Source organism: Lissotriton vulgaris, chromosome 2_1, assembly GCF_964263255.1.
Source record: "Lissotriton vulgaris chromosome 2_1, aLisVul1.2, whole genome shotgun sequence".
NCBI lineage: Eukaryota > Metazoa > Chordata > Amphibia > Caudata > Salamandridae > Lissotriton > Lissotriton vulgaris.
The window spans coordinates 740,620,992-740,639,715 of NC_141687.1; positions in this window are offsets into that span (position 1 = coordinate 740,620,992).

Here is an 18,724-nt window from a genome sequence, read left to right on the forward strand (position 1 = left end):
CTCCTGATAAACGTGAATACATCCACATTCCGCAAGTTGCTAATAATGCATATAAATATAAATGCACAAAAACTCTAAAATGCACAAAAACTCTAACAATCTCATAGAATATGAACCACCCTCCTAAAATTATGCAGAGTCAATTGCAGCCTCTAGAGGGGGGCATGCAGGGTGATGCACTGGCTTTTCCTTTGCTCTTTCCTGGCTTGGTGCTCCTGCTGATATGATAGAACCAACTTTGGATGATGCAGGTGCCTTTCCTGCTTTTTCTCCCAACCATCCCTGATCTGTTTCACCCTGATCCTGAAGGCTGTAAACGGCAAGATCCCCCTGATAAGTGCCAGGCTCTACAGGCCGACACTAGGGGGCAGATTTACGAGGCCCCTCCGCCACTTTTGCGGCATTTTTAATATGGGAAAAATTATGTAAAAGTGGCGCAGGGGCCTTATAAATAAGCCCCGAAGCTTCATGATGATTTGCCAGCATTTTGCCATGAGTAAGCAATACACAGACACACAGTTATGCTCGCATACCCATGCAGACAAGCACTGACATTCAGCACATGGATTTAGGAGTACTTTGCCAACTAAAATCCCATCGGAGAATATCCTGCTTGGTGAATAGCAATGAAGATGGCACACCCTACGTCACATATGTGTGGTTAACATTGCAGAGTGTGTTTGGTCTCTGTGCTATTAATCTAACTGTGTTGCAGGGCTTAAAATGCGCTCACCCATGAGACACCCTGTTACTAGTTCTTTACATCATTAGAAAGTTCATTTCTGGAAATTCATACCTCTTACTATGAAAGTGAGCCCCTGTTGAATAAGTCAGCCGCGGCCTAGCTGGGGCCTAGCACCCTGTCACTCGGCTGTCAGAGGGGAGCACAGACGTCTTCACTCTTATAGTCTTATCACCAGAATCGCCTACTACCACCACTGAACTTGGCCCTGCCTCGCTCCAGATTCTGGGGTACCAGTACTCTCCTTAGCCAAGAAGACATTCCTATCCTCTGAGTGGGTGGGGCAGGCGGGACGATTTACAAGTGCCAATACTCAGTATAGATGAGTAGCGGCCCAATTAAAGCACTGCTGCTATCCCAAGATTTACTTGTTGCATAGTTAAGTGAGTCTTATTTTTTGTTAATTGCAATATTTCATGTGTAGCCCAATATTATTATACAACTACAGCATTTGGTTGGACATGCCAAATACTGTCAATGCAAAACAGCAACTCCCTTTACACCTCATTCTAAGGGCCATATATTCTGTAGTCCAAGGAATTGGGGGCCATATGTACAAAGAAGTGGCGGAGTGAGGCGTTAGTCATCATGGCTTAACGCCGCACTCCGCCACTTCAGAAACGGAAGGCTGCACCATATTTACAAGGATATGATGCAGCCTTGTGTTTCCCCATGTGCTGGTGCTACACTTTGCAGTGTAGCACCAACGCAGGCACCCTTGCACCATAGCGCAAGGGTGTCTGCTTGCAGGGGAGTATTGTTTATGTGCAGGAAGGTCACCCTTCCTGCACATAAACTATCCCGAAATGCCATTTTGTCACTTCTATGTGTGCAGGATTGCTTATGCAAGATTGTGTATGTGCAGGAAGGGACACCTTCCTACACATAAACAATCCAAGGCATTTTGCTTTTCCCATGCGTGCTGCACAAGGTAGCACACATGGAAAAAGCAAAAACGAGGAGAAATAACGCATTTTTCCATGTTTCGCCAAGTTAAAACCGGGTTTTCAATAGTCTTAGTACTGGTGCTGCCTCCTATTTGAGCTGCCCTTGTAAATAGGGGGCAGCATCAAAATAATAGGTGTTGCAGTGGAACGCCCACTGCAACACCCACTGCTCATTCCTTTTACGCTAAGTATTGCATGAAAGGGGCTTTACTTACAAGGCAGCATTAAGCCAAGTTAAGTGGCTTAACCCTGCCTGGTAAATAAGGCGAAGCCCTTATCGCCACAGGAACGTCGGAAAAAGTGACGTTCTCGTGGCGATACATACATAAATAGGCCCCTTGGAATCTTAATATTGCACTAATTTAACCTTGAGGTGTGGCATTTACTGGGTGTGACATCACCTCCCCACATCCAATTCTGCCCCTCAGAACGAATAATAACATGGTAATATTGGAAGTTTCCACTGTTTCTAAAATTCTGAAGTCAGACTGTGGTATTGTCCTTTCGCAAACCGTGTGTGTCAAAAGTACGGCATTACAGTAGTAGTTGTAATTCCAGTTTGAGCGGATATGGCCGTTTGCTTTTAGATCGGACTGTCGAATCAGGGCCTAAATATACGCCCACATTTTATAGATATTTTATCTCATGTTTATCCAAATGTTCTTGAACACCAGCGGTTATTTTGGGGGTTCCTTTCACAGTTTGCTACCATTATTAAATGTTATCATAAGAAGTAGTATTACATTTCAGTTAGGGTCAGTGCCCCTTTATACACCGATGGGTGCAGCTGCAGTCAGGCTTTGGGAATGACTAACAAATGGACGAGCAACCAATGCTGAAATGTATATCCTGTGCATGCTTTTCTTATATACTATGGGGCAGATTTACAAGAACTGACGCACCTCTCCATATCAGCAGAGATGCGTCAGTTCATTTGCGTCATTCAAAAAAAACATTGCGCCACCATGGATGCGTTGCATTTACAATGTGGCGCACCGTGGCACAAGGATTGACAGATGCGTGACGCACCTGTTGGCGTAAAGGCAACGCATTGCTGGAGTTGTGTCGCAAGCATGACGCAACTCCAGCAATTCTGAGGAATGCCTATTCCTAATATGCTGCGTCACTCCTTAGGCTTGCTCTGAGCAGGCTTAGATTTTTGACGCAGTAGCGTTGTCGAAGTGATGCAATGAAATCTTGTAGATTTCATTGCATCACTTTTATGAGGCTTACTTACGTCAAAACGCTCACCCTGCATACATTATACTCGATGCAGGTATAATGTAGAACAGGGCTTTACAACGTGACGCATCTCCCTCGATACGTCACGTTGTAAATGTGTTGCAATGTGGCACATTGTTTACAACGCCGCTGTGTCACAAAAGTGATGCAACGGCGTTGTAAAAGTGTCGCAAGGGGCTTGTAAATCCACCCCTATATTCACGAACGCACACAAGGCACTCCACAACACCGGACCAGCGTACCTCAACAGACGACTCAGCTTCTACACCCCCACCCGCCAGCTTCGCTCCGCCGACCTCGCCCTCGCCACAGTCCCCTGCATCTGAAGAGCAACCTCCGGCGGCATATCGTTCTCCCACCTCGCAGCCAAGACCGGGAACACCCTCTCCATCCACCTACGGCAGGCCCAAGACCTGCTGACCTTCAGAAGACTCCTCAAGACCTGGCTCTTTGAGCAGTAGCAGCATTGCCCTGCCCCCCCAGCGCCTTAAGACCTTCACGGGTAAGTAGTGCGCTTTACAAGTGCTATGATTGACTGATTAAGGATAGCAAGAAGAACTGACTGGATTTTATTAATCGGGCTGGAGGAGTCGAGCCTTAATCCAAATTCCGTGCTAAGTAAACAAAACACCCCATCGCACACCTGGACAAGAGAGAGGTTTATAGTTTATCGACTGATTACAAACACTGCACATTGGAACAACACTTTGCAACATTGGACAACACCATGTAAATAGGGGTTCTTTACCTACCAAACCATATTGATGCTATAGCGTCACCCTGCTAGAACCCCTGCCCTTGTGGCAGATGTTGTGAAATGCGACGCACGTGAAGCCACTGATAAGTGATAGATTTGCATCTCACTTCCTGGAAGGTGACGATCCTTCCCTACTGGTTGCTGCACATTGATTATCCACTTAAAATCCTCCGGAGCATGCATGTTGTCCCTTTCTTCACATCCTTCTTCCCGAACACGACTTGAATGCCTGTGTGAAATGAGTGGAGTGTGATCTGTGTCTCTGAATATTTTGACAGCTCTGTGTCTTAGTCCGTGTGACCACAGCATGGAGCTGAGATGATTTGAAGAATAGACGGAAATCAGGTATTAAATTCGTTCTTCTGGTCGACTTGCAAGGCGGAAGTGGCAAAGTATGCTTATTTGAAGGTTTGTCTGGAAGAAAAGCACAGTTGTGGCACTCACCATCTACATCAGCATCCGTACTTCGAGAGAAAGCCCATGTGGCGAGGAGGCTTGAACGGCTAGATTGATGTGACAGCTTCTACGCGGGCGATTAAAAGTATTCACCTGTCTGGTCATGCCTTGTTCAAGCATGATTGCATTCTTACAAATCAAAATGCATTATCAGCAATTAATATCGGGTGATAAATCATCGCGCTGCAACAATGCACATAACACACTGCCATTATGTTTTATTTTGTTAGCATACTTTATCTATTCAAACATCACTTCTTATTCACATGGCCGATAAATAGCTTCACGCCTGTATGCTCTGCGGCAAACCGGGCCCTGGAAGAGAGGTGATACATGGTGAGCAAGTGCCTTAGATTTCCCATCAGTAAATTAAATTATGACGGGGGAGCGTGCAGTGCAGGAAGTTGATTTTCACATTTCATGCTAAGATATTTGACTTTCAGACCTTTTTTAAATTTATTTTGTAGGTTCTTCGAGGGAAAGCGTTGCAAAAAGTGTGAGTTGCATGTTGCCTTTTGGTTCCAGCCACTATCAATCATCTGCTATGAATGTCTGGGGGCCATTATAGTAAACTTTAACTGACGAGTTCGCGTTCTCGCGCCATGTCTTTGGCCGGTAAATAGGAGGAGTGCGGCGCCGTTTGTCCTCGTACCTGAAGAGGAAACAGCCATGCGGTCGTTCTTACCTGATGAGTGACAGATGGCAGATTCATTTTTTGTTATTCTCTGTTTTGTCTTCCCGTCCACAGGCACACTATTCACACAATCGAGTTTGTCTGCAGTAGTGACTATCCTTGCGCTAGTTGGCCCGCCTCAAATTCAAGCGAGTCTTAGTTCCAATTTCTCTGCGGACTGGCATTCGGTTTTATACCGGCATTTCCATTACGCTGGGCAGTTATGACCATGGATGTTTGGAACAAATGTAATAGCGAGAGGTGAGTTATACACTCTACTGTTGCTTTTGTACATGTAGACATGACAATAAGATTGTACCAATGGGGATTAGACAGTTTGGTGTACTATTATTAAACATTACAAATCATTATCCTTATTGAGTCTATAGTTTTCTGACGGCTATATACTTGCAAGGTTGAATTTCGACACTAATACACGCCTTGTGTTTGCTGTGTGATCTTCAGACATAGGCCTGAGTCTCTTGTCAGGGTAAGCCTCGAGTGGAGGCTGTAAAACTGACTACAGCGGGTAAGAATTAATTGTGCGTGCTTTTACTTATGGTCTCACATGCTTTTAAGACACATGGAGGAAGCATGACTTCCACTATATTATTATAGTGTACTATGTACTATAGCAGGCACGGCCCGTGCTGGGCGTAATACTGGGGCGGTGACGTCAGGCAGGGGAGGGTCAGGGTGGGGGGATGTAAAACACGGGATAAGGACCATTAGAGGTAAGTATCGAAAAAGATAAGTAAAACAAATTTCGTTGCCCACTCTGCATCGCCAAATGTGATGCAGCGTGGGCAACGAAATTCGTTTTATTTATTATTTTCGATACTTAACTCTAATGGTCCTTATCCCGTATTTTACATCCCCCCACCCTGACCCTCCCCTGCCTGACGTCACCGCCCCAGTATTACGCCCAGCACGGGCCGTGCCTGTACTATAGGTGTATGTTTTGGGCTGTATAGGTGTATGTTTTGGGGTGCACTGGCTGTTAGAAATTGGGTTACAAGTTGACTGGGGTGTGAGCTCTGGTCAAGCAGCGACGACAATCCTAGTCAGGGTCAGGCACAAGTAAAATCCCAAATTAGCCTGTGCTCACTACTAGAGGCTTGGCACAGAGAACTCAGCCTTAACTTAGAGGCAATGTGTAAAGAATGTGAGCAAAACACTACAAACAGTAAAACAGTGAAAACACCACAACAATTTAGACAAATAGATCGTTACTTAATAAATGAAACAAGACCAAAATGACAAAAATCCACTCAGTAGATCCGGAGTTGTGAATTCTTAAAGAATAAACTGCAATATAGCGCCAAAAAGCACAAAGCACCAACAGCAGCTATCTCGTTGTGCATGACCAGATCAAAGGCAAAAGTTCAGGCTGACTGTGATGGAGTGTTGGCTGGATACAGTCCCAGATTAGTCCCAGTGAAGTTTTACCTTCTCAAATTTTGTGGCAAGAGTCCAATTTACATTAGGCAGGACTGCGAGGAGCATCGTCAAAGTCGGTGAGCATGACGCAAAGAGCAGGTCGACCATCATTGATGGGTTGGATGGAGCTTTATATTGGTGATCCTCCATTGGCTGTCGATGCCAGTGTTTCCAGACTTCTTCCAATAAAAACAGTACCCAGCTTGTGTAGATGCACTATCACCTGGGACATGACAGGTGCAGAAATGAGCCATGGAATCATCAATAATTTTGCTTTCAAGTTAAACTGATTCTTTGGATGTGGTTAGTAGTGGTATTTGGGCCAAGGGTTACCCTGATTACAGGGCAACATGCCAACCCCAGATATTTATCAATACTAGACACAGGGGGAGTCCTGGATGTTGCAGACTGCATGGTTCCAAACAGGTTTTCTTCTACAGAATGTCATACAAACGTCAATTCTATGTCCAAAACCCCTATTTTCATCTCAGCTTCCTTTGCGGAAGGAAGCAACATTTGGGCACAGGGTCCCCCAGCACATCACGAATCCCATTTATCATGAGCTTTTCAGCAAACTAAAGATTCATGTCAGTCCAGGGTGATGTAGCTTTTGTGGATTCCTGAATGTTTTCTCATCCAGAATCTCGTGCAAGCATCAACTGTATGCCTAGTAATTCCCCAATTTGATACACACCTTGAAACTGTAGCCATTTAAAGAAGCATTTAAACCTAGTGTTGACTAACACCCATGAAGTCCAGCAAACCCTGGGAATTTCAGAAATTTCGAAAAAATGTCCTCACCCAGATTGCCCTGCAAATGTCAAAATATAGGTGAAATAACAACATTTTCTAAAATTTTGGGAACAGGAAAATGTGGAACTTTCAGTCACCATCAAAGGTCTGAAAAAAATAATACCACACTTATGTGGATGGGCATGTAGCCGGAATGGAGCAAAAACTGCAACATTGTGAAGTCAATAGTCATTTTTTTTGTCCATTCCTATCCCAATTACAGTGAAATCAACAGAAGCAAAAAGGATTCAGCTACTTTCACTCTGATGACATGAGAGCAAGATCATGCTGATTATTATGCAAACAAAAATGTTTGGAGCTGAGGGGAAGTTGTTCCCCTTCAGTCCAAGGGGTTGGGGGGGGCTTGAAGAAGAAACCCTTCTGGTACAAGCACTAGCGTGATTCCCAGCCCCCTGTTCTAGGCTGTGCTGGACTTGTCTTCAGTAAATCATGATTATTAACAGAATAACGTAAATTATCTAATGATAATAAAAAATAAAAAGGTGGTAAACAGCAACTTTGTTTCGAACCTTTAAAAGTTTTAGGTTAGAGGATATTCCATTACCGTGCATTTTTGCTAATGATTTAACAATTTATGATTTAACCATATTTACAAAAAATGCGCTGTTATAAATACATATTTCTTATTGTGGGTAGAACTACAATCTACACAACTGTAAAGGTTCCAGAGTGAAATACATTCTAACACATTTTAGTAGATAGAAAACCAAGATATGGGACTTGCTGTGTAGAAAAATCACATATAGAATTGAGCTGGTGGGCCATTCGGCCTGAAGGTGTATGCTGGTTTGAGGGAGTTTATTGGAAATAAAATTTCAGTCCTACAGTTAGTGGTAGGTAACAGTTGTTTTCTGCTTGAGAATAACCCTGGCTGGTAAAATCTGCTCCGCTCGTGGAGTTTGTGGATTTTTGGCAACTCTGCGTTCTGCGTAGAATGCAGAGTTACAGAAAACTCAGCTCACCGTAGCGTAGCAGAGTTTTTTTCTTCTTTGCGCTTTCAAAATGCGTTTTCGCGCACGTGGTATCAACTTACCGGGATCCCTGCATTTGCCAACGAGATTTCCTATCAGTTTGCGTGCACCTCGAGATTTGGTAGCCGGCCACACGGTCCCGCAAGTGCGTGCGATCGCGAACATGTCATTCGGACGTGCCATCTGACTTCCGGCGGAAGTTCAGTGAAGCTTGCAATGCCGAACACTCAAGATTTGCAATCTGGATTAGAATATCTCTCGAGCAGCATAAACCCTTCTCGTAAATGATGATTTGGATGAAAAAAACTCCTCAGATTGACATTTGGCTGCATTTCTTTGTGCAAGGAGTCCTTTTTCTTTTTTTACTTTTTTTGGGAGAGGTAGGAAGTGCCCCAGAGTCTCCCACTTCCTGTTCCTATCCAAAAGGCTCCTCCCAGTGCTTTGTTCATGTCCTGTTCACTTTTTATTTGGATTTGGAGCTGGAAGGATCACTCTTTGTGTCTTCTGCATCATTTATCACTGGTTTTGAGGACTTTTGGATTTGAGAACTTTTGGATTTGAGGTTTTACAAGTAAGTTGGTGTTGTTTGTTTGATTGGGGCATTGCAATTGCTGCAACTACATTTTTTGTGCTTTTCATCATTTAAAAAAAAATTATTGTGAGTAGCCAGTAGGACCAGAGCTACTCACGGGTGCATGAAACAACTGTTTCTGTTGAATTTAAACCTAATTTAGGGAATGGATGGCATTGGATTAATTTGCAAACTGTGTATTTTTTGGGGTATTTTACTTTTTAAGTGTGTGTTAAATAAATGCCTTTGTTGTGTGTGTGTCGTGTGGTTGTTTTGTAACTTGCACACCTTTTTTAGCCCAGTGCACTTTTGTTTTTGCATTTTATTGCATTAAAGCTGTGTTGTTTAGCATGGCTCCTTTGTCTGGCCATTATAGGCCTGTTACAGTTCCTTGTTTTCCAGGCCTCCTGCTTCTTGTGACTGTGAGTGACCATGTTGCTGGTGGCTATTTTGTGGTGGTAGCTTAGTAGTGTGCTGCTTTTTCCATATAGGCCTGCATGTGTTTCCTTTGTTTCTTTTGGCCTAGGCTTCTTGTTGTTGTGGGCCTGGCCATGTGACTGGTGGCCATTTTGAAGCAAGGCAGTGTGCTTTTGCCATAGGCCTGCATTGTCTGTCTTACCTTTCTTGTTGTTGTGGGCTTGGCCATGTGGCTGGCAGCCAATTCAATTAGATCTTTATTCGGTTATTTGCAGAAAACAACCATAAAAGCACAATTTAATATACATCATAAAAACAAATTGATAAAAGGAAACCACATTGTCCACAGGAATAAAAAACAATTGGTCTGTAGGTGAATATATACAACAATATGTACAACAATATCAATCATTATCCCTCCATGCTGATTCTAAATTTTAGGGCTAATTTTAAAAAACTGATTACAAATAAAGTGCATTCATTATTTAGCAGCTGTAGATGACAGAGTGCAGGTTTAATCTGGGTAAAATTCAGTCTTTTAAGAAGAGGCTTAAGGTAAACCCTCCGGGGAATATCATAAAAAGGGCAAAAAACATAAAAAGTGCACCAAATCCTGCGGAGCCACACAGTTGCAGCCGCAGGTAGGTAACACTTGGCCTTGATGGCTGCCTCTTGGAACGGCTAGCAGTAGATGAAAGAGGTTCAGCTGAAACCTAATTAACAAGAAACGGTCAAAGCTAGGCAATGGCCAAGTCAGGTATGGTTCCATACTTAGTGTGGTTTGTATGACAACATAATTTCTATTGCTGCTTTTCTTTAAATCCACCTCCTCCCGCTGAAATAGCTGCAAAAGAAAAAAAGTGTTTTTCACAAACTTTACGTCAGTTACAGTAATTGAGTCAGTATTTGAGAAGAGTTCGGGGCGCCCCAATGCAGTGAAACAATTTTTCAAGTATTTTAGCCACTGGATTTTTAACATATCCCATGTCAGTGCTTCTCTCAGGAGCTGGTGGTTTAACGGAAGGTCCTTATTTAGCCAGCATTTCAGCCAGAATGTTAAAGGCCGAAGTGCAATGGTGTCACCTAGATAAGGGGAACCTAACTTCTCATGCACTATAAAATAGGCAGTTCCTCTTGGAACCCCCAGAAGCTGTTTCAAAAAGTTATTTTCTGCTACCACCAGGTCCTTAACATTTGTGTACCCCCATAACTCACTTCCGTAGTAGCCTATGGCCACACTCTTGGCCTGATATACTTTTAACAGAGCGGCAATTGGCCGTTTCCCCATTTTTCTCGCAAAATTAAAAATTGCTGCATTTGCCCGTGTTTTCTCCCCTTTTTTCTTCTGTACAGCGGGCCCCATTGCAGTTGGTTATCAAACAGGACCCCAGGTATGAAAAGGTTTTAGTCGTGGGAATCTTCTCCCAATTTACATGAAAGGAAAACTCCTTCTTTTGTGCTGTACCTACATTCAAAACAAAAGATTTTGAGTTATTAATGGAGAGATCCCGGGATTTCATAAATTAAAAAAAGGTGTTAAGCAGCAGTTGGAGCCCTTTTGCGGTCCTTGCCAACAAAATGGCATTGTCTGCATAAAGTAAAACAGGTAACCCTTCACGTCTAACAAAGGGATAATCAGCGCATTTTTTAAGAGGGTATTTTCCAGAATATTGATGTATAAATTAAAAAGAAACAGTGCCAGGATGCAACCCTGTCTTACACCCCGGTGTACACCGAATGCCCTGGTCACCTTCAGGTCCTGGGTGTATCGCACGTTAGCTCGGGTGTCCTGGTGTAGATCCACCAGGAAATTGACCAGGGTCTGCTCCACCCCCATATTTCTCATGGCCTCCCATAATTTGCCCCTATTGACAGAGTCGAAGGCTGAAGAGAGGTCCATAAAAGCCACATGGACTGTGCCCTGACGTGCCATTGTATATTTTCCTAACACCATGTATAATTTGAGACACTGGGAGATGGTAGAGTGGCCTGGTCTAAAACCATATTGAATTGGAGAAATTATATTATTTTCATCAGCCCAGGTTGTTAGCCTATTCAGGATTACACCACCTACTACTTTTACAACCGAGTCAATTAAGGATATTGGCCTATAGCAGGATGTGCTGCTACGGTCCCCTTTTTAAAAAACGGGGACTATTGTGGACAACCCCCTGGACTTTGGGCATCCATGGTCAGCGGCTGCATTAAATACAGCAGAGAGAATGGGGCCCAAAGTGATGTCCTTGATTTAAAAAGGTCCAGAGGCACACCATCGGGCCCGGGTGCTTTCCTGCTGGTTAAACCCATGATGCCCTTCTCCACCTCACAAATGTTGAAACGCAAGGGGTTAATACCTGGTACACCTTTGTCATATATAGGTTGTGGTATATCGCTGTTAAAAATACGACTAAAATGAGAAACCCAATCATCTTCTGAAATGTTGGTGCCTAGGGGGGAATCACCTGTGGAAGCAAAGAGAGGTTTGTTTATAGTACCCCAGAATTTAGTGCTATTACCAAGTATTTCTGGGTCTAACAGGTTTTCCCAAGTGTCCGCTTTTACTTCTGCTTTGCGTTTAACCAGAGCCCTTTTATAGGCGAGTCGAGCTGCCCTAATGTTTACCTGGTCCCTTGGTCTGGCCTTAAGGGCTGACTTTAGGTCACGACTTGCCTTAGAGCAAGCATTGTCAAACCATTTTGGCGCATTACAGATCCGGCCTGTAGAGGCTACTGTTAGCATTCCCCCGACTTTAGTAACTATACCATTAAAGGCTAATAACATTTCCTGTGCTGATGGTGTGAGAGATACGCAGGTGGATAACTCAGTGTTACATGTCCTATTAATCTTTTTATAGTGGTTGGCCGAGTTCACCCTTTCCCACTTTAGACATCTATTACCGTCCGTACATTTTAGGACCCCACTGTCTGGCCTTTCTTCTTGTACATTGAGGAGCGTCCCTCCAAGATAAATGCAAACAGGATTGTGGTCACTCAGTGAGTTCTCTAAAATTTTAAAACCAGATATACAGGGACTAAGGTTTCTAGAATAAAGTATGTGGTTGATATAGGAACCCCCACGCTGCCTTTAAAGGTAGGGATTTCATAAAAGGTGTAATCATCCACCTGAGACATGGCGGTAACTTAGTCAAAATCATCCATAAAGACATCAGCAAATTTCCTATAGGGGTATGACCGAAGTGAAAGCCTTCAAGTCTATTACAACCCATTAAGCCTATTGGGGTAATTGCTGGGTTCCCACAGGGGTGTAAATTTAAGTCTCCTACAATGACAACCTGGGGTGGGCGTCTCTCCATGTTGTCCCTTAGAAAACGATCTAGATCCACAATCTTGCAACCCCCTTTAAGGTTAACAGCGTTGTAAAAATTTATCAATGCTAGAGTCTCTTTCCTCTTTTTGATCGTCAGTATCTGGATATCACAATTATTAAAGGGAAATATTTTAACAGAGCATGATAGTGCTAAATCAATATACACAATAAGACCCCCTTTGGCTCTACCACTCCTTGAGGGTTCGGCTGACACAAAGAAGCTTTTGTATTCTTCTATAAATGCGTTGATTCCTACCAGCCATTTTGAAGCCAGGCAGTGCGCTTTTGCCATAGCTTGCTGTTAAAATAAAGAATGTCTCGTAGACAGGTTGTGTGGAAAACAAGTTGTAGGTTTATTTGTTAGGTTACAGGATCAAATAAAAGTTACAGGAATGGTAGTAAATTCCATGTAATGCCCCACCAGGAGCAGCCTCCTTGCTGCTCAGCCCATCTTCTCCAACTGACATCTCCTCAAGCACAAACACACTCAACATTCCAAATGACATCACCAATGGCTTAGCAGCAAGGCAGAGAACAAGAATAGGGTGGATGCACCAACCAACAAGTTTGTTATAGCACATCTTTCCCCTTATAATGATTAAAGAAAATCAAATGTAAATGAGATGAAAAGACACACATATGTCATGACCAATAAAATAATCAAAAATTACATAACCTTCCAAACTAGAAAAAATAAACAACTCATGGCAGTACTAGGGATTTGAAACCCCCTACTGCGCTACAGAACATCGCCACCCACATACTCTAAGTAATAGGGAAACCACACATGGCAGGACTAGGGATTCCAAACTCCCCTACTGCACTACAGAACATCGCCACCCACAAACTCTATGTAATAGGGGAACACAACTCCTTATAAGGGAATATACCTCCCTTAGAAACAAGTAGGTTATAGCACCTGCATTGTCTGTCTTCCCTTTCTTGTTGTGGGTGGCCTGGCCATGTGGCTGGCGGCCATTTTGTGGAGCCAGGCAGTGTGTTTTTGCCATAGGCCAGCAGGCCTTTCAGCCAGAAGGTCCAGATCTACTCATGGTGCATGGAACAACTGTCTCTGTGTTGTCTGTTGAATTAAAACGTCATTTAGGGCATGGATGGCATTACAGTGAATAGCAAAATGTACTTTTGTGGGGGATGTTTCTCTTTTTTGGTGTGTGTTAAATAAATGCCTTTGTTGAATGTGTGTGTGGTGTGGTTTTTGTGTAACTTTCCAACCTTTTAAGCCCTGTGGATTTCCGTTTTTGCATTAAAGCTGTGTTTTTATCATGCCTCCTATGTCTGGCCATATAGGCCTGCTTTAGTTCATTGTTTTCCAGGCCTCCTGCTTGTTGTGACTGTGAGTGACCAGGTGGCTGTCGGCCATTTTGTGGTGGTAGTTTAGCAGTGTTCTGCTTTTGCCATATAGGACTCCATGTGTTTCCTTTGTTCCATTTGGCCCAGGCTTCTTGTTGATGTGGACCTGGCTATGTACCTGGCAGCTATTTTGAATCCAGGTAGTGTGCTTTTGCCATAGGCATGCAATGTCTGTCTTCCCTTGTTGATTTGGGTGGCCTGGCCATGTGGCTGGTGGCCATTTTGTATAACTACCCATTGTGCTTTTGCCACAGGCCTGCAATCTTGTGGCCTAGTCTGTCAATAGGCCTTTCAGCCAGTAGGCCCAGAGCTACTCATGGGTACATGAGACAACTGTCTCTGTGATGTATGTTGAATTTAAACATTGATTAGGGCATGGATGGCATTGGATTGAACTGCAAAATGAGGAGGAGGTGTCATCATCACCTGTTGTACTGCCAGACAGAAGTCCTGCTTCGCACAACGTTATATGATGTGTGATCACAGACATCTCTGCAACTTGTGCACATATGTGCTGCTGAAGAAGATGGCCCAAAAGAAAAGTACCAGGTCCCCCACTACCAAGAATGTTGCAATTGAAAAGAAGGAACTGAAGACGGAAATGGCACTGCCACTTACCAAGAATGATGTGCCGTCCAAGCTGTTTTTTTGGCAAAAAAAATACACCTGCTTCAGCGAAGTCTGGGGACCAAGCTGGGAGCAGCACCTCCGTAGCAGCAGGCCCACCCCACCAACCTAGGCCCAAGCCCATGAGTGTCGCAGAGGTAGCTAGTCTATTTGAGCAAACGCCAACGAGCAGTGACGTTGAAATGTCATTATCGCAAAATGAGAACCCAATCAACGCAGGCTAAAACTCAGCAGATAAGTGGTTAACAACAGCCGGAACAAACAGCCGGAACAAAAGCTACAACAACAGCAGCAACAACAGCTGCAACAACAGCCACAACAAAAGCCCACAATAGTAGTTGTTCGTCCCAAAGTAAGGGCAGTTCAGGAAATCGAGCTTCCTGCAGGGGAAGAAGAGCAAGCCACTCTTTCAGAAGATTCATTGTCTTCCAGACCCCAACAAGGAGAAGGAGGGTTAGTCCATCAACTTCTTCTTCAAGCCCCCTTCTTATGATCTACATACCACTTGGAACCCACCAGCTCAGTCTGAGAGTAAAGCACACTATGCACCAAGGCTAAGGAAAAGGAAGGTTCCAGAAAGTCTAAGAGTTATGTAGGAAGATGTAGAAGAGGAGGATGATGATGAGAAAGTCATCATGAAGATCACTCCCGCCCTAGTGGAGATGGAGGCTGACATCATTATTACCCCATCCAAAATTGCTGTGAGGGATGTGGCACAGATACCATCAACACAGGTAACACCAACACAACCTCCAGCTTCCATATTTGCATTTGCAAAGGCCCGGCAGGGACCTTATCCAGCACAACCACCACCCCAGTAGGTAGTGGTACTGTAACTGCACAGAGTCAAATTCCAGGCACACCCTCCAGTTCATTTGGCGTTGCAAGTGTCACCTCCAGCAGCACAAGAAAGTTCACCTACCCAGTTTGGGACTTCTTTTCAGTCAGCAGTAAGGAGGAGAACGCTGCAATATGCTCAATTTGTCACCCAGATGTTAGTGGGAGTAAGCCTTGTACAAAATATGCTAACGGAGGCCAAACAACCCAACTGAAAAAACACCACATGATCCAGTGGGAGGCGCACCCTGCTTAGCGCACGAAAAAGTAAAACTGCACTTATTGCTGTTAGTGGGGATGAAGAAGTAGAAGAAGATATGATTGCGGTGGAAGGTTAATAAGAGGGAGACATTTTCTCTGGTACACAAAGTAGCCCTGTCCCCAGCAGTATAGGGATTCCGCCCACATCCTCAGCAATATCTCAGTGGCGCTCTAAGAGTCAGGCTGAGACACCAAGGCAACAGAGTACCGCAATGAAGAAAAGTGTGTTGTTGAGCCTAACTGGTTTCAAGAAGTCACCTGAATCAGCTGCACCAGAAAGGAAAAAAATCAGCTTACCATTGTTAGCATGCTTAGGTCGAAGGGGCCGTAAGAACCCAACCATCCAACTGCACGTTTGTACAATGCAATGTTGGCTAAAATGTTAGCGCTGGACCTTCTCCCTTTTTCTTTTGTGGAAGTGGTGGGTTTCCTTGAATTTATGATAGTCATCTGCCCAAAATGGAAGGTTCCCACCCGGTCCTGTTTCGCCAGAGTTGCTGCCTCAACACTACATCACAATGTGCTGGAATTGCTTGGATAAGCTTTGCAGCAGAGTGCTGTTCACAATATCCACCTGACAACAGACTTATGGAGCAGTTGCCAAACCACTGATTACATGTGCAACACTGCAGACTGGATCTCTTTTGTGGGGGTTAGAGAAAAGGTATCTGCAGCAGGTGTTGCTGGCACTGCTGAGACTTTTAATGCTACTCGTAAACATGCAACTGTTGCCATGTTTGCCATGGAGAAATCCCATTCTGCTGCAAACCTTTTAGAAGAGCAAGGTCTTTGAATAGCTGTGCCCGAGAGGGCTTTACATTGGTTTTGTTGCCACACACAACGGCAGTAGTATAATTTAGGCCATGGGTGATGGTGGCTATTTCAGGGTCTTGTGTTTGGCGCACTGCATTAACATTATTGTTCAAGACTTTCTGAAAAAATAAGACCGAGTCAGAAACTTACTGACCACCTGCAGAAGAATATGCACACATTTCAGCCATTCCTTTAAAGGCCGGAAGCAGCTGAGGATCATTCAATGTGAGCATAGAATGCCAGTCAAATCCCTCATCCAGGAGGTGCCAACACATTGGAACTCAACCTAATACATGCTTGATCAGTACAGACCAGTGAGCATAGAATGCCAGTCAAAGTCCTTATCCAGGAGGTGCCAACACGTTGGAACTCAACTTATTACATGCTTGATCAGTACAGACCAATCATGCAAAGAATAGGGGATGCGACTGTGAAAGGCATGACCGTACAGATGACCACTGGACACTAATTAAATGCCTGACAGAGATGCTACTTCCTTTTGAGCTCTTCACATGTGAAGTCAGCAAGGAGGACTGTACTTTGGGCCAAGCTATCCCATTGTTGCACATGCTAGAGCAACAGCTGAAGGAGGTATCTGAAATGTACACAGGTGTGGAGAAACAAAATGAAGCATATGAGTGGATGCAGAGCTTATCCTGTCCCTTAGCTGAAAATACAAGGGTGCAAACTTGCATTGTTTCAGAAAAACATTAAATGTGTGCCACAGTTCTGGATCCACTGTACAAATCAGCATTGAACACTAAGACATTAATTTCTTTTTCAGAAGTGGATGTTGCCCAGTACAAAACTTGGATAGCCAAGGCAGCCAGTGAATTAGAAAATAAACAGCTGGTAATTAAAGGCCCGCTACTCAAACCCACAACAAGTACTGCAGCAGGGCATACGGCATCAAGGTCAACTTCAGAGCCTGAGGGCAGTGCGTTTGGCTCACATCGATCACCAACACTATCGACATAAGCAAGAACCGGATCATCATCCCCAGTAAGATTGGCACAGGATTGGTATTTACAGCAAGGGCTTGTTAGGTCCTGTGCTGATGTAAAGGCAAAAGAGGCCCAGCCAAGTGGAGCACCCCTGCACATTGAGCGGATGGTGCAGGCCTATCTGGATGACCCAACAGAGGTCTACATTGATCAGAACCCATTGCTGTATTAGTATAGCAAAAGTGGTCAATGGGCAGTGCTCAACAGGCTGGAGATAAACTACCTGGCTTGCCTTGTCGCAAGTGTCTCTCCTGAGCTTACTTTCAGTACTGCTGGTTACTTCGTAACAGTGAAAAGGACTAGTCTCTCACCCAAAAATGTGGAGAGGTTAACCATAATCAAAATGAATCAGCACTTTATACCACCAAATTATATAATACGTGAATCAACGCAGGAAGTTAAGGACAGCGACTTAGGTGACGGAAGTAGTGTGTTAGATGATTACCTAATTCTGGTTGTACTACCTGAGCTTTAGGATGAGCTATACATCCCTGGCAACTAGGCTTTGAACTTCTTACTTTCTTTCTTCCTTATTTACTTCTATTTGTGTGTGTCTCTGTCTTTCTGGTTCGAATGACAACAAATCCATCACCACGATATTCTAGTCTTTTTATTGCCATACTGGAGTTGTAGCTGTGTGCATTTAACTTAAGTCCTCTCTTCTGAGTCCTGCTCCATCCTCCTGACTCACCCTAAATCAATTTCCCTCAAGCCAGATGTTGATTGGATATAGAACAGTACACGAAATGTTGCCTCGTCGAGTCCCTCCGAAAGAAGTGGAACCTAATGGCTACTATAGCTATCCTCCTTTCTAAACCAAGAGAGACTGCCCCTTAACTTAAGATGAGAAGGAATAGGTAATGATGGCATGCTTTGGACGTGGCCTCTGAATGATTGATGTTTGTGTTGTTGTTGTTTGTTGTGCATGAAGTAAATTAATTGTGGACTATTATTTAATCTACACACTAAAAGTGACTCAATTCAATGTTTCCCTTCTTGTTGTTTAGTAACAAAAATTGTACTACTACTGCAGGCCGATCCATTGCATTTTGGAATCTGGAATCTGGACTCACGTGGTAAGCTGCAGACTAAGTTGGACAACACCATGATGATGACCACGGTGACATAATATCTTCGCAGTCATTCAGTATGATCGGAGATGATTGATGGAATAACTCAGGGTGTTTCATGAGTGACATAAAAGGTAAACAAGTTAACAACAACCACAGCAGACCTACATGTCTGTGTTGTGGTGGAGTCGAGCCACGAGTGTAGTAGTGGTGGTATGACTGACAGCTGTGCATGCCATTGATTTAGTTACTTACTTTGGAAAATGCTATGTTGCTGTATATGTATGCTTTGTCTGGCTCTGTCAAAATCTAAGCTAAGTGGAGGTTGGGTGGGCACCGTGGGCCTTTTCTGTCATGTTCCTGTTGTAGGTTAATGCAGGAAATA